Source organism: Mesocricetus auratus, unplaced genomic scaffold (genome assembly GCF_017639785.1).
Source record: "Mesocricetus auratus isolate SY011 unplaced genomic scaffold, BCM_Maur_2.0 Super-Scaffold_100003, whole genome shotgun sequence".
Classification (NCBI taxonomy): Eukaryota; Metazoa; Chordata; class Mammalia; order Rodentia; family Cricetidae; genus Mesocricetus; species Mesocricetus auratus.
Window position 1 is genome coordinate 39,140,559 of NW_024429188.1, and position 13,255 is coordinate 39,153,813.

A 13,255-nucleotide genomic window follows, 5' to 3' on the forward strand; every position below is an offset into this window, starting at 1 on the left:
TCCATTCATATGCCAGGGATAAATACTGATCTACTACCCGAGGCCCCATAGATTGCCAAGGTGTTCTCACTGACACCCACATTCAGGGGCTCTGGATCAGTCCCATGCTATCCTCTCAGTCATCAGCCTGAGCTCCCCCTTGTTCAGGTCAGCTGTTTTTGTGGGATTCACCAGCTCAGTCTTGACCCCTTTGCTCTTCACTCCTCCCTCTCTGCAACTGGGTTCCAGGAGTTCAGTTCAGTGTTTATCTGTGGGTGTCTGCCTATGCTTCCATCAACTACTGGATGAAGGCTCTAGGATGGCATATAAGGTACTCATCAATCTCACTACTGGGGGAGGGCATTTAAGGCAGCTTCTCCACTATTGCTTAGATTGCCAGTTGGTGTCATCCTTGTAGATCTCTGAAAATCTCACTAATCCCTGATCTCTCCTCAAACCTATAATGGCTCCGTCTATTATGGTATCTCTCATCCTGCTCTCCTCTATTCTTCCCCCAACTCAACCTTCCTGCTCCCCCATGTCCTCCTCTCCCCTCCTCTTCTCCCTCTCTCTTTTTCCCAGCTCCCCCTCTCCTCCCCACATACTCCCAATCCACTCTGGAGATACTGTCCCATTCCCATTCTCCGGGGTACCAAGGCATAAATGATTTTTTACAGAAAAATAAACTGGAGATATAAACAGGAAAAGATTTAATAACTTTTTAAAATTCAGTTTTATTTTTTGAGCAACAATATATTTATTGTTGCATTATTCGAGTTTCCAAATAAACACGTTTTTACTACATTATTTTAAAATATAAAGTAATATAATCATTGTGGTGGCTCATAAATTTGTGTTCTGAATCCTTTTCAGCTCTCTAATTAAGGTGATACTTAGAAATTATCTAGGGAAAAACAAATAAATAAAGAAATAAAAATGAATTAGGAAGGAAGATGGAAATGTGTGAAGGAGGGAAGAAAACATTCAAAGCAGTCAGGCAAGTAAGTGTGTGTGTGTGTATTCTTTTTAAATTGTTTTTTAATTAATGTTTGTTTAAATTGAAAACAATCTTATTTTACACACAAACCCCAGTTCTCTCTTCCTCCTGTCCTCCCCATTACCCGCACCATCTCCCCATCCCACCCTCCATCCATGCCTCAGGTAGGTGAGACCTCCCATGTGGGATCATCTAAGTCTTTCACATCATTTGGGACAGAACCTAGGCCCTCTCCCATGTATCTAGGCTTAGAGAGTATCCCTCCATAGGAAATGGGTTCCCAGAGACCATTCATGCACTAGGGATAAATACTAGTTCCATTGCCAGAGGCCCCATAGACTACCCAGGACCCCCAACAGACACCCACGTTCAGGGGGCCTGTGTGTGTATTCTATAGTCTATACTCGTGTGCTCAGTACTAGCTCTCCACTGATTACAAAGTTGAACACACACGTTCAAAATGTGAACAACTTGGATGAGACTCAGACTTCACTAGGAATGTAAAAATCATCTTTACAAGGTGCTGGAAAAATTCCTAGCTATCCTGGCACCAGCTCTGACTTGAAATTTTTCTACATCACACTGAAATTCTCTTTTAGGGAAAGAAAGAAGTAGACTGCTACCTATCACTTAAGACAATTTTCTTTTTTCTCTATTTTTTACTTTTCAGTCTTGATGGAAAGGTGATGGTGTAAACGTAAATAAAATGTGCATAAGGGGAAAATGAATTTTTTGTAAATCAAAAGAGGCGTCAGAGAATACCATGAGAATAATTTCCTTTAGATGAAATAATGTGGAATCATGTAAGGATGAGCAACAGTATTACCCAGAAGTCTATGAATGACAACTTTATAATGAAAGAATTACAAGTAAAGATACAGGACACAGGACAACACCAGGATATCCAAAAGGAGTCCCAGTGATGGCCCAGGATCAATAGTGTAGCAGAAACCAGAGGCCTCGAACAAGACCAATGACTCTGCAATGAACCCTTGCAAGTAAAGATGTATGGACTAAAGAATAAACTGTGTGACTCTTTGTGTCACACTGCAGCTTCCATGCTAAGATATTTCTTTTCCTTTTCCCTTTCTCATGTCTTTTAAATTTTATATTAGGAGGAGGGTTCCATGGCAGAATGCAGAAGAAGGGGTTGAGGAGATAAGTGGTATTGAGACACATGATATGAATCAACAAAATTCAAATTAGAAAATAGTAAGTACAGAAAATTAGCAAGGTAGATGTAGTTTACAAGTAGAAAGAGAACATTGACAGGCAGGTAGAATTCAGAAAATAATTAACTCTGTTCTAATCATACGGTATTCATTTTAAGAAAGTTTTAGGGTTGGGGAAATAGCTCCATCAGTAAAGTGTTTGCTGTGCAAACATAAGGACCTGAGTTCAATGCCAAGAACCCATGTTTAAAAAGCTGAGCTTTGTGGTAATTACTTGTAATCCCAGTAATGGGGAGAGATACAGACAAACTCCTGTTGCTCACTAGACAGCCAGTCTTATCTAATTAGGGAGATCCAGGAAAAGGAACAGTTTGTTGGACAGAACTTGAAGAGTGACACACAAAGTTGAGCTCTGGCTTCCATGCACACCTGTACACTCATTACAACACACACACACACACACACAGACAGAGACAGAGACAGAGACTGAAAGAGAGAGAGAGAGAGAGAGAGAGAGAGAGAGAGAGAGAGAGAGTGAGTGAGTGAGTGAGTGAGAAAGAGAGCATGATAGACTAGAGCTATATTTCAGGTCTAGCACGCATGAAAGCAAAGCCCAGGTTTCTTCCTCAGTACTGCAAAAGGTGGACATGGTGACCTACATCTCTAATCCCCAAGCTGTTGACCTGGAAGCATGAGGATCAGAAGTTAAGTCATCTTCGTCAGGCGGTGGCGTTGCATGCCTTTAATCCCAGCACTCGTGAGGCAGAGGCAGGCAGATCTCTGTGAGTTCGAGGCCAGGCTGGACCGACAGCCTCCAAAACAATACAGAGAAACCCTGTCTCGTAAAAACCAAAAATAAAAAGAAGTTAAGTCATCCTCAGCTACATTTTGAAACATAAGACCCTGTCTCATAAAGAGACAAAGAAAATAAATAATGAAAAAGCAGGAAGTTTGATTGTGTTAATTTTTCTAAGACGACTGCAAGTTAAATAGTGCATATTTACTAGTCACAAATCTGCTTACAGTTCAGGCATCTTCTCCACTAATGCTTAGGGTCTTAGCTGGGGTCATCCATATGAATTCCTGGTAATCTCCCTAGTGACAGGTTTACAAATTATCATCATAGAACCTTAATCCAGCAACTGGTGGAAGCAAATGCAGAGATCCACGGCTAAGCACTGCGCTGAGCTCCCAGAGTCCAGTCAAAGAGAGGGAGGAGTGATAATATGAGCAAAGGGGTCAAGACCATTTTGGGGATGCCCACAGAAACAGCTGACCTGAGTTGGTGGGAGCTCACTGACTCGAGACTTAAAGTGAGAGAACCTGCTTACCACAAAATTAGGCCCGCTGAATGTGGGTGACAGTTATGTGTGGCTTGGGAAGTCTGGGGGGCCACTGGCAGTGGGACCAGGATTTATCTCTAGTGCTTGAACTGTTTTGGAGCCCCTTCCCTATGGAGGGATCCCTTGCTCAGCCTGAATATGGGGGGACCTTGGTCCTGCCTCAAAGGGATGTGCCATACTTTATATCTATGTTCTAGTGGTTCCTGTCTATAACTTACAATTGAACCATTAGGTGTTCTTGAATTTTGAGGCTGTCTTGGTCCTAGAACTATACTATTGTAGCTTCTGGTTTTCTAACTTAGTGGCACTTCCTGCATATCAAGGAAACCATCAATCTCCATATTAAGCGAATCCATCCTTATTCCATATATACAATATGCATGCATATATAAATACATACATCTATGTGGAATTATATTTTCATTTTTTGAAAAAGTTTTAGTACATTTGTGCTGCTAGAAAAGAACCCCATAAACAGGGTGGCTTCTAAACAATAAAACTTTGTTCGTCAAAGCTCTAGACTCTAGGAATTGCAAACTTGAATAACTGACAGAATTGGTGTCTGGCTAAGACCTGCTTCATGCTCATAGATGACCACTGTTTTCAGTGTTCTCTTATGAAACAAAGTGTTCCTTTTATAAGGGACTTAATACCATTTATTATATAATCACCCTCTAGACTTGCCACATGCTGCAAATAAGAGATAAGTTATGTCCAAATTGGAATATACATGGTATTTTATTCCAACATGTGTTTCATCAGTGTTGGAAAATATAAAATATATGAAGAAAAAAGTTGAGTACTCAGCTAAGTTTTCAATCACAGGACAGGAACATTACTGATAGTTTCTTCTCTTGGTTCGTATTCTTTTAGTGGCACATTAAATCGCCTATAAAAATTCATGCACACACAAGAATGTATATACACATTTATATCTTCATGTGTATGTGCATATATTTCAGTTTGCATCCAGGTTATCAAACTTCTGTCTAATATGTATTGGCTTCCAGTTGGAAATATTTGCATTTCACAATATTTTGGTTGAAATGTGGATTATTAATATGAAATAACTTTAACCACCTGCCTCAAACAGTTAAATGCAACATCAATAGCTAGACATGAAATTGCATATATTAAATATTAAGTAATGAAAGAGTGTGACGCCTCAGGTATCGAGAATAAACATGTACCTGTTGTCACAGCTTGCTGCCATGATCACAGACTGTAGATAAAAGTTCAGATGAAACCTGACCTTCTTTGTTGAGAAGGGGAGGGTAAAGAACAGAAAAAGTCCATGTATTTCGAATTCACAGAGAAACTTACTAAAGTGAGAGACAAACAGAAAAAGATTTCTAAACCCCATGAAATTTTTTCCTGATATTGCTAATTCTAGTCTGAAGGCATGCCATGCCCAGGTCAAAGGAGCTGAAAAAAAGGGAACGGACAGAGGGGAGGGAGAGGAAGAGAGAGAGAAACAGACAGAGACACAGGCACAGACACAGACAGACACAGGCATAGACACAGTCACAGAGAGATAAAACTCGAGAGTAATATTTGTGTGCTAATGAAAGTTTGGTCTTAAATGCATGATATTCTGATGATACCTAATCAACCTTCCAGGGTATACTTGTAGGTTTCATAGAAAAATATATATGTATAAAAAAGCACTATGCCACACACCAGTGCTTTATAAATATGAGCATGAACAAATACATTACATTTGTCATCTAATTGAATTGGCAGGGGTGTAACAATGCAGAACACAATATGTTTAAGAAATAGACTATGTTCAGCCCGCAGCAGCAGCTGTAGCAGCAGGAGAGGACCTGCAGGGCCTGCAAGGCCATGAAGGGGAAGAAGGGCAGCTGCAGAACCCGGCCATGAGTGGAGCTTGCTCCAGAGGCCTAGAACTAGAGTGTGGAGCCCATGCAGGATCCTCAGGTGGAATCTGAATCAGGGTCCGAGTTGGAGCCAGAGCCAGACCCTGGGCCCAGGCTGGGACCACTGCAAGGCAAGTGGCCCATCTGGCCGGACGACATCCTGAGGCTGCAGTGGATTATAGGCTACTACCTGTGCTTCCCAGAGGAAAATATCTACAAGATTGACTTCCTCAGGTTCAAGATCCGGAACATGGACTCAGGCACTGTATTCTTTGAAATCAAGAAGCCCCCTGTCTCAGAATGGATGCCTATCAACAGGAAGGACCTGGACCCCAATGCAGGGTGCTTTGTTCGAGTGCTTTGTTTTCTACCAATTCAAATCTGCCTTCCTTTGCCTAAGGCAGGTGGGAACCAAGGTGGAGTTCACAGTGGGAGACAAGCCGGTCAACAACTTCCAGCATGATCGAGAGACACTACTTCAGAAACCAGCTCCTCAACAGCTTCAATTTCCACTTTGGCTTCTGCATCCCCAGAAGCAAGAACACCTGTGAACACATGTATGACTTCCCGCCTCTTTCTGAGTAGCTAATCAGCGAGATGATTCGTCACCCATATGAGACAGAGTCTGACAGCTTCTACTTCGTGGATGACCTGCTCCTGATGCACAATAAAGCAGACTATTCCTACAGTGGGACACCCTGACCCTCCCATGCTGCCCCTGCCTATGAGAAAGGCTCTGGCTTAGACCTTGTGCTGTGACCTCTCCAACATCATCTCGAATTGGGGATGGCCCCAGTGTCTCTGGATCCTGAATCAGTGTAGGGAGGAAGGGTGCCCAGCATCCCTAGGCCAAGCCTCTGAAGCTCATGGGGCCTGACACATGGGGAAGGGAAATTGAGGAGACTGTTTGCCCCTATGTTTTGGAATGCCTCCTGGAAGCAGAGGACTTCTGGACACCTCATTTGGTCCACTGGGCCTGAGTTTCAGAATAGTGTTCCCTTCTTGAGGCGGTGATTAGATCAGGTTAGGGATCCATTCCCTGTCCCTTGCCTACCACCTCCAGGCTATTTATAGTTGTCAGTTCATAGATGAAGATCCACAGTGGGTACCCTGGTCTCTGACTTCCCCCATCAGGGACCAAGACTCAGCCCAAGTTGTGAGAGGGACAGGTCCTGATTGCGGTCTGTGATAGGACTTTGACAAACTGTATATAGTTTTCAATAAAACTCCTTTTCTGTTGAAAAAAAAAGAAATAGACTATAACTAACTATAAAACATCATAGTAACACAGTAAACACAATTAGTAGCTGTCAAACATACAAGTCAATGTATCAAAGTTGATGATAAGATGATAAATGGCCAGCGGGAGGAAAAAGAACTGCCAAAACTATAATCCATAAGTTTAAAAGAAAAGGAAATGAACCTATTAAAATACATGTATTTCATGAGAAATAAAGAATTATTCAGAATGGTGTAATGTGTGACAAAATATTATTGGTTAATGTAATAACATTATATATGACAAAAGGAAGGATCATTGAAGCCCAATTAAATGTTTTCTTTTATAAGTTGCATATGCCATGTGTTTTTCACAGCAATAGAAGAATAATTAAGAAAGAATGTCTATTTTATTAATATTTGTGTTACTATAATGATATACCTAATTTGAGAGGTTGGTTACTATATTAAGAAAAGATTTTTATTTACCTTGCAGTTCTGGAAAGCGAGGACATGTTACTGGCATTGATTTGACTCTGGAAACCACATGACTCCATGGCAGATAACATCATAGTGAGAGTTCATATGAGAGTAGACTGTCATATTACAAAACAGGTTGTCAAAGATTGGGAAGCAGCCAATTTCTAACTTTTGTAACCCTCCTTTTTCACTCTTTGGTACTTAATTAAGATAACTAAATAGGGTCCTATGATAACTGCATCAATTCCTTCTTATGCTGATGCCCCAGTGTCTTCTTATTATACTCCAGTTATTTTATTCTTTTATCTCCCATTTTTGAAAATTTCACACGTACAACAATGTATTGTGATTATATTCACATGCAGGTGCTCCACTCAATCCCTGTTCTCTGCTAATGGATTCCAGGAGTTCCACTCAGTGCTTAGCTGTGGATCTCTGCTTCTGCTTCCATCAACTACTGACACTTATGGACACCAATCTGACAGCTAGTGAACCAGCATAGCACCAAACCAGGCCCCATGAATGTGGGTGTCAATTGGGTAACCCTGGCAGTCTATAGGGCCTCTGGCAGTGGAACCAATATTTATCCCTAATGCATGAATGGGATTTGGGAGCCCATTCCCTATGGAGGGATTCTCTCTCAGCCTAGATACACAGGAAGGGCCTAGGCCCTGCCCCAAAATGATGTGGCAGACTTTGATGAACCCTCATTGGAGGCCTCACACTCCCTGGAGAGTGCATGGGGGGCGGGGTAGGGTGAGGTTGGTGGGGGGCATGGGAGGAAAGGAGGGAAAAGGAAATGGGACTGGTATGTAAAATAATATTGTTTTTAATTTTAATAAAAATTAATTAAAAAATAATTCCGTGTATATATATTCTCAAAGTGGCTTAGATTCACCCAGTAAGCTTCCTCTGAAGATGCCTCCTGGTAATTACACTCTCAGACATGGAGAATAATTCAATAGAATTCTCAAATGCTGTCCTTCCTGTTTTTTCTCATTTTATGTGTTTCCAGTATCCTTTGGAGTTTTCTGGCAATAGTTGACATGATGATTGTGAATATTAACTGATGGAACCTCTTCCTCTCCAGGACACAGTAAGTCATAAACACAGTTTCTGCTGTCACTTGAGTATGCCCCAGGCAAAGGTGGAAGGATGTAACCTAAGACTCATTCTGTGCCTATAGCAGACCTTTTTGAAAATACATAAACACTACGGGTTTCTAGAGCAGTGCTTTCATAGAAACCTACATGCTAAGTGTCAGTTAAAACCATGGAATATATCTTAGATATGTATAAATTATTATTCTCCATTCAATATCCTGTGTGGGCATGTTCCTACCTGCTGTCTCTGAGCACACATCAGCATCTGAAAAGGAAGTTTGGTGCCCATTATAAATGCCACTTTGTCTCACACATGCTCAGGCCACAGCAGATGAGCAAGATGTTTTATCCTCATTTATGTTTTGGGGGCATGTCTTAGAGATCATCTGCTATTCACAGGCCCAATAACTTTCACAGAACTTTGATTCATAACTACTGGTATTTCAGGTATTTCAAATGCAGCATCTGATGAAGAGGCCATGAGTTCAGAAAAGAAAATACCAGGTCTGTTTTAAGCAGCACCTTCCATTCAGAGCTCAGGTAGAGGCCCTGTTGTCAAGAATGAAGTCATTTCTATTGGAATTATATAAATGAAAGAGAAAATTTTAAAGTAGCATTAGTATAAGCTGTCACCAAAAAATGTATAAGACAATTTTCCTGTTGGGATCCTCTATCACAGGATTATTTGATCCTCATTCGGAGTTGTAATCCTACCTTCCTATAAGTAGTGGAATACAAACCTCTTTACTTTCATGGCTTCCTTTTCAATCTGTGACATTAACCTGTGTTGACCTGTTAAAAAAAACTGAGGAAGTCTCTGCCTGTCATCCCTACCCTGAACCTCAAAATGATGGAAGCAAATTTTGAATCAGGAGTTTTGTAGTTCCACTGTTAGAATACATTGAGAGGTATTGCTTTATTTGTTTCAATTGCTATAATAGACCACCACTGTGATTTGTGAAGTTTAAATATTTATTGACTTAAGGCCCTGCAAAGTGGGAGACTAAGGAGCTGTAGGAAACACTTTATTCATGATGGTTAGTGTCTGCTTACAAGTTAGTGCACCTCATGGAGAGATAGGGCACATACAAGAGACATTACTACTTTAATGAATTGCTTATGAACAAAAAAAATCCCTAAGCACCCCTTGCCAGTTACTCCTGCACCCATAAGTCACAATGAAAGCTGTTACAATCTCAGTTTTGATCAAGATATACATTTGAATGTGATTATATATGATATTCTGAATATCCATGGAGTGTCCTCATTTTGACTCCAGAGAAAGTCTGTGAACCTTCCTTCCTTGAAAATATCTTCTTAGAAGAGGGCATGTAACTCTCTGAAATTGAGTTGCAGGAAGGGGAGGCAATTTTATTTCGGCATACCTGCCTGTAGTCTCCTTAGACAAAGCTGTGGTAGACAAATTAAGACCTCAAGATAACTTGTCCTCACAGGTCCTGTGTCAGAATCCTCTTTGAGACTCATGGTAGGACTATGCTCATCAATCACTTGGCTTTCTATGATCCTTCCCATCAAAGCTCTTTTTTGAGGAATTATGTACTATCTCACTGTTATGGGTCTTATGATCCACTTGTTTCTGAGGATTCTTCCCCTCATGCCTGGAACAATATAGTAATAATTGTGTGTTGAGCCAGTTAGCCTCAAAGTAAGACTCTGAGTATCCTGAGTCTACAGACATGCAAGTCAGAATGAGTCACATCTGGCAATAGCTGCTTAGTGAATTTTACATCTAACAAACAGGCAAGACACAGGACTTCACCATTCTAGAACTAGCATCCCCTTTGGTCTTCACGAAGTATCCAAGACTCCCTTTAATGGTCTGTGTCTGCAGGGTTAGAAATGAATGGAATATACATGCAGCAATACCTATATGGATCATCCTCTGGTTCAAAGGGGAAGACATTTTCAGTTTCTCTTTAATCTTAGTTGAATGCTCCAGAAATCCCCATTTAGGTTCCACACACTAAATATTCCCAAGATTTAGAGGCTTACATACTCATGCTGTCCTGTGTGTATTCCCTGATACCATCAGGGAGAATGAAACAGTACCTTGTCTAAACATAACGGCCTGTGGGAAAGGATAGTTGGGTCAGGAATGGATCCTATACAAAAATCTTTGATTTTAGTGGTGCCTTAGGACATTGGTCTCTTCATGTTGACTCTCTTGCAATAATAGGGAAGTCTTCATAGTAAAATGATGCTGGCCCTGGACTGGGGAGATGTTTCAGGGGTTAATGTTAATGTGTTAATGTTAAGAGGACCTGAATTTGCATTTCTAGGATCTGCTTAAATATCAGGTAGATAAGGCACCCTTTCTGTAAATCTAGAACTTGGAAAGTAGAGACAGTAAATCCTTTGAACATGCTGACTATCCAAGTAGGCAATACTTAAAAGTCTTGGACTCAACTGAGAAACCTTGTCTTGTAGTTTGAATGAGAATGTTCTCTATAGGTGCAGATGTTTGAATATATGATCTCTAGTTGATGATAATGTTTGGCTAGGTTTTGGAAGAAGTATACTGGATGAAGTATGTCATTAGGGGGTGGTATTTGAGGTTTCAAAATCATACACCATTCCTAGTTTTCTTTGCTTTGTTCTTGAAGTTTAAGATATGAGGTCTCATCTTGCTGTTCCAAAGCCAGCCTGCCTGTCTGATGATATGATCACTCTACTCTTATACCCCTGGAGCCCTAAGCCCAAATAATCCCTTCATTCTATAATTTGCCTTGATCATAGTCATTTATCACAGGAAATGGAAAGTAAAAATTTCACCTGGCTTTAGTGAATATGGTAGGAAATGATAGAAGACTATTTATGTTAAGCTTGGTTTTTCGAATACACACGTACAAACATACTTGTGCATCTGCATGTGTATGTGCACCCAAATACATATAACACCCCCCACACAGGTTTAAATAAAGTAAAAGATGCTTTCCTCATTGTTTTTGATTTTTTGAGACAGGGTTTCTCTGTGTAGTTTCATAGATAGGCCGGCCTCCAGCTCACAGAGATCCACCTGTCTCTGCCTCCCAATGTGCTGGGATTAAAGGTGTGTGCCACAACTACCCAGAGATGCTTTCTCATAGACCAAACACTTGACCTCTTTGATAGGCCATAAAAAGCTGAGTGAAACTCATTATGCCAATGTTCTCTAGTTTGTTTGTCACCAACTTCTTTTTTAGGTTCACACTATCATCCTCCCAGTCATTTACTTGACTCCTGTTAGGAGCAAGGTTTCTATTTTCAGTGTGTCTGCTCTAATGATCATAAGTCCCTTACCTGTTCAAGACTGCTTTCATAAGAGAGGAAGGCACACTTCTTCCTGAGAGCTTTTCCCTGTTGTGACTGAAGCTTATAGGTACTGTATACTCCATTTTGTCTGACTGGATTGTTTATCTTATTCTAGGCACTCACATTTTGTGCTAATCATACCTGAACATTGTGCAACAACCTAATGCCACTTTCAGACTAAGGTCAGCATCTTTTTTGAATCTCCAACGTCAGGAATCATATCTAGTCATGAGCATTTGGGATTTTCTAAAGAATGATAGCAAGGGCAGAATTATATGAGAGGTGGCAGCTCTTTTAGTCCTTACCCATTTTTTTTTTTACTTTGACTTACACCATGAGGCGGGACTTGTACCTCTACTGATAATGTGATTCTTATCCTCATACAAAAGAAACAAGGGAGAAATTAGGGTGCCACTCATATGTAACCCTTTTTGGAACATTTGTTTAGCTATTTTTGTGGGAAAGTATGGACATAACATTTGATGATCTAACATGAAATTTAATAAAACATGTTAAGATTTACAATTTAGGAGCCCATCCCACAATAAGGGATGGTCTCTCAGCCTGAACACATAGGGGTGGGCCTAGGCCCTGCCCTGAATGAAATAATAGACTCTGGATATCCTCCATGGAGGGTCTCACTCTCCTTGGGAAGCGGAGAGGGAATGGAGTGGGGGTGGGGGAAGTTGGTGGGAGGTGGGAGAGGAGGGGAGGGAGAGGGAGCTGATATTAACATATGAAGCTTGTTTCTAATTTAAATAAAAATAGTGTAAAAGGATATATTATTTAGCTATTATGTCCCTTAGTGTGTTGAAAAGTTAATGGCAACCTTCTATAGGTGTGGGAGTAGACATCAATTGCTCTTCACTGAATCCTATGTTCTAGGACATTTACTTGTAGATCCACACTTTTGGGATCTTCATCATCATGCCTCACTTCCCTTTAATTAAAATCTGATAGGAAATGTCACACCCCTTCTACAAACAATTGATCTGGTCCACTATTGCAATTCTTAAAGACAGTGGCTTCTGTTTCCAGGCTCAATGAAAGAAACTGTATTGTAAGGCAAGCTTAGGACATTTGTCCTGTTAGATAAAAAACACACCCATTCATTTGATTCCCTCACTAGATGTATCTTATTATGAAATTTTACAATATATCAGTTTCCTTTCCACAGAGAATAGGTAGAACACAATGACTTTGAAAGCCATGGATAGTTTCATGTTATCTGACATTGCATATGTAGAAGATATTTTTTGTAACTGAATGTTATTGTAGTCACAAACATTATACATTTATTCAGAATTTTTATTATTCTGGATGTGTATTTCCAAAAAAATGGGGCATGGATTCTCATTTATCTTGTAGTATTAGGAGTGGTAAGAAAATGAATTGTAAAATATGAAGTCCACATCGGGCTGGGAGCACTGGAAGATTGTATACCACAGACAAGTACTTCTTAACCTTATTTCAATGTATAAACAATCCCAAAATACAGATGTACAATCCTATGTGTATAAGAACTCATGATTATACAACATCATGTGGAGTGAGAACTACCAAAAGCTATGCTAAACCCAGACTAGAAATTTAGGACAGGTTTGTTAACTGCATGCTAGTGAACTTGAGAAATTTACAGGTATTTTTCATCTGTGAAGCACATCTGCTAAGCTGTAACTTCAAGTGATATTGGAATATTTATAGTGTGTATATATATGCATATAATACATTATATAAGCAAATAGAAAATGTATTAAGAAATATTGGGTAA

General features: G+C 40.2%; 1 pseudogene; it reads left to right on the forward strand.

Annotated features, from left to right (window-relative positions):
• Positions 1-24: 24 nt before the first annotated feature.
• Positions 25-6,073, forward strand: LOC101836311 (annotated as a pseudogene).
• Positions 6,074-13,255: the final 7,182 nt, after the last annotated feature.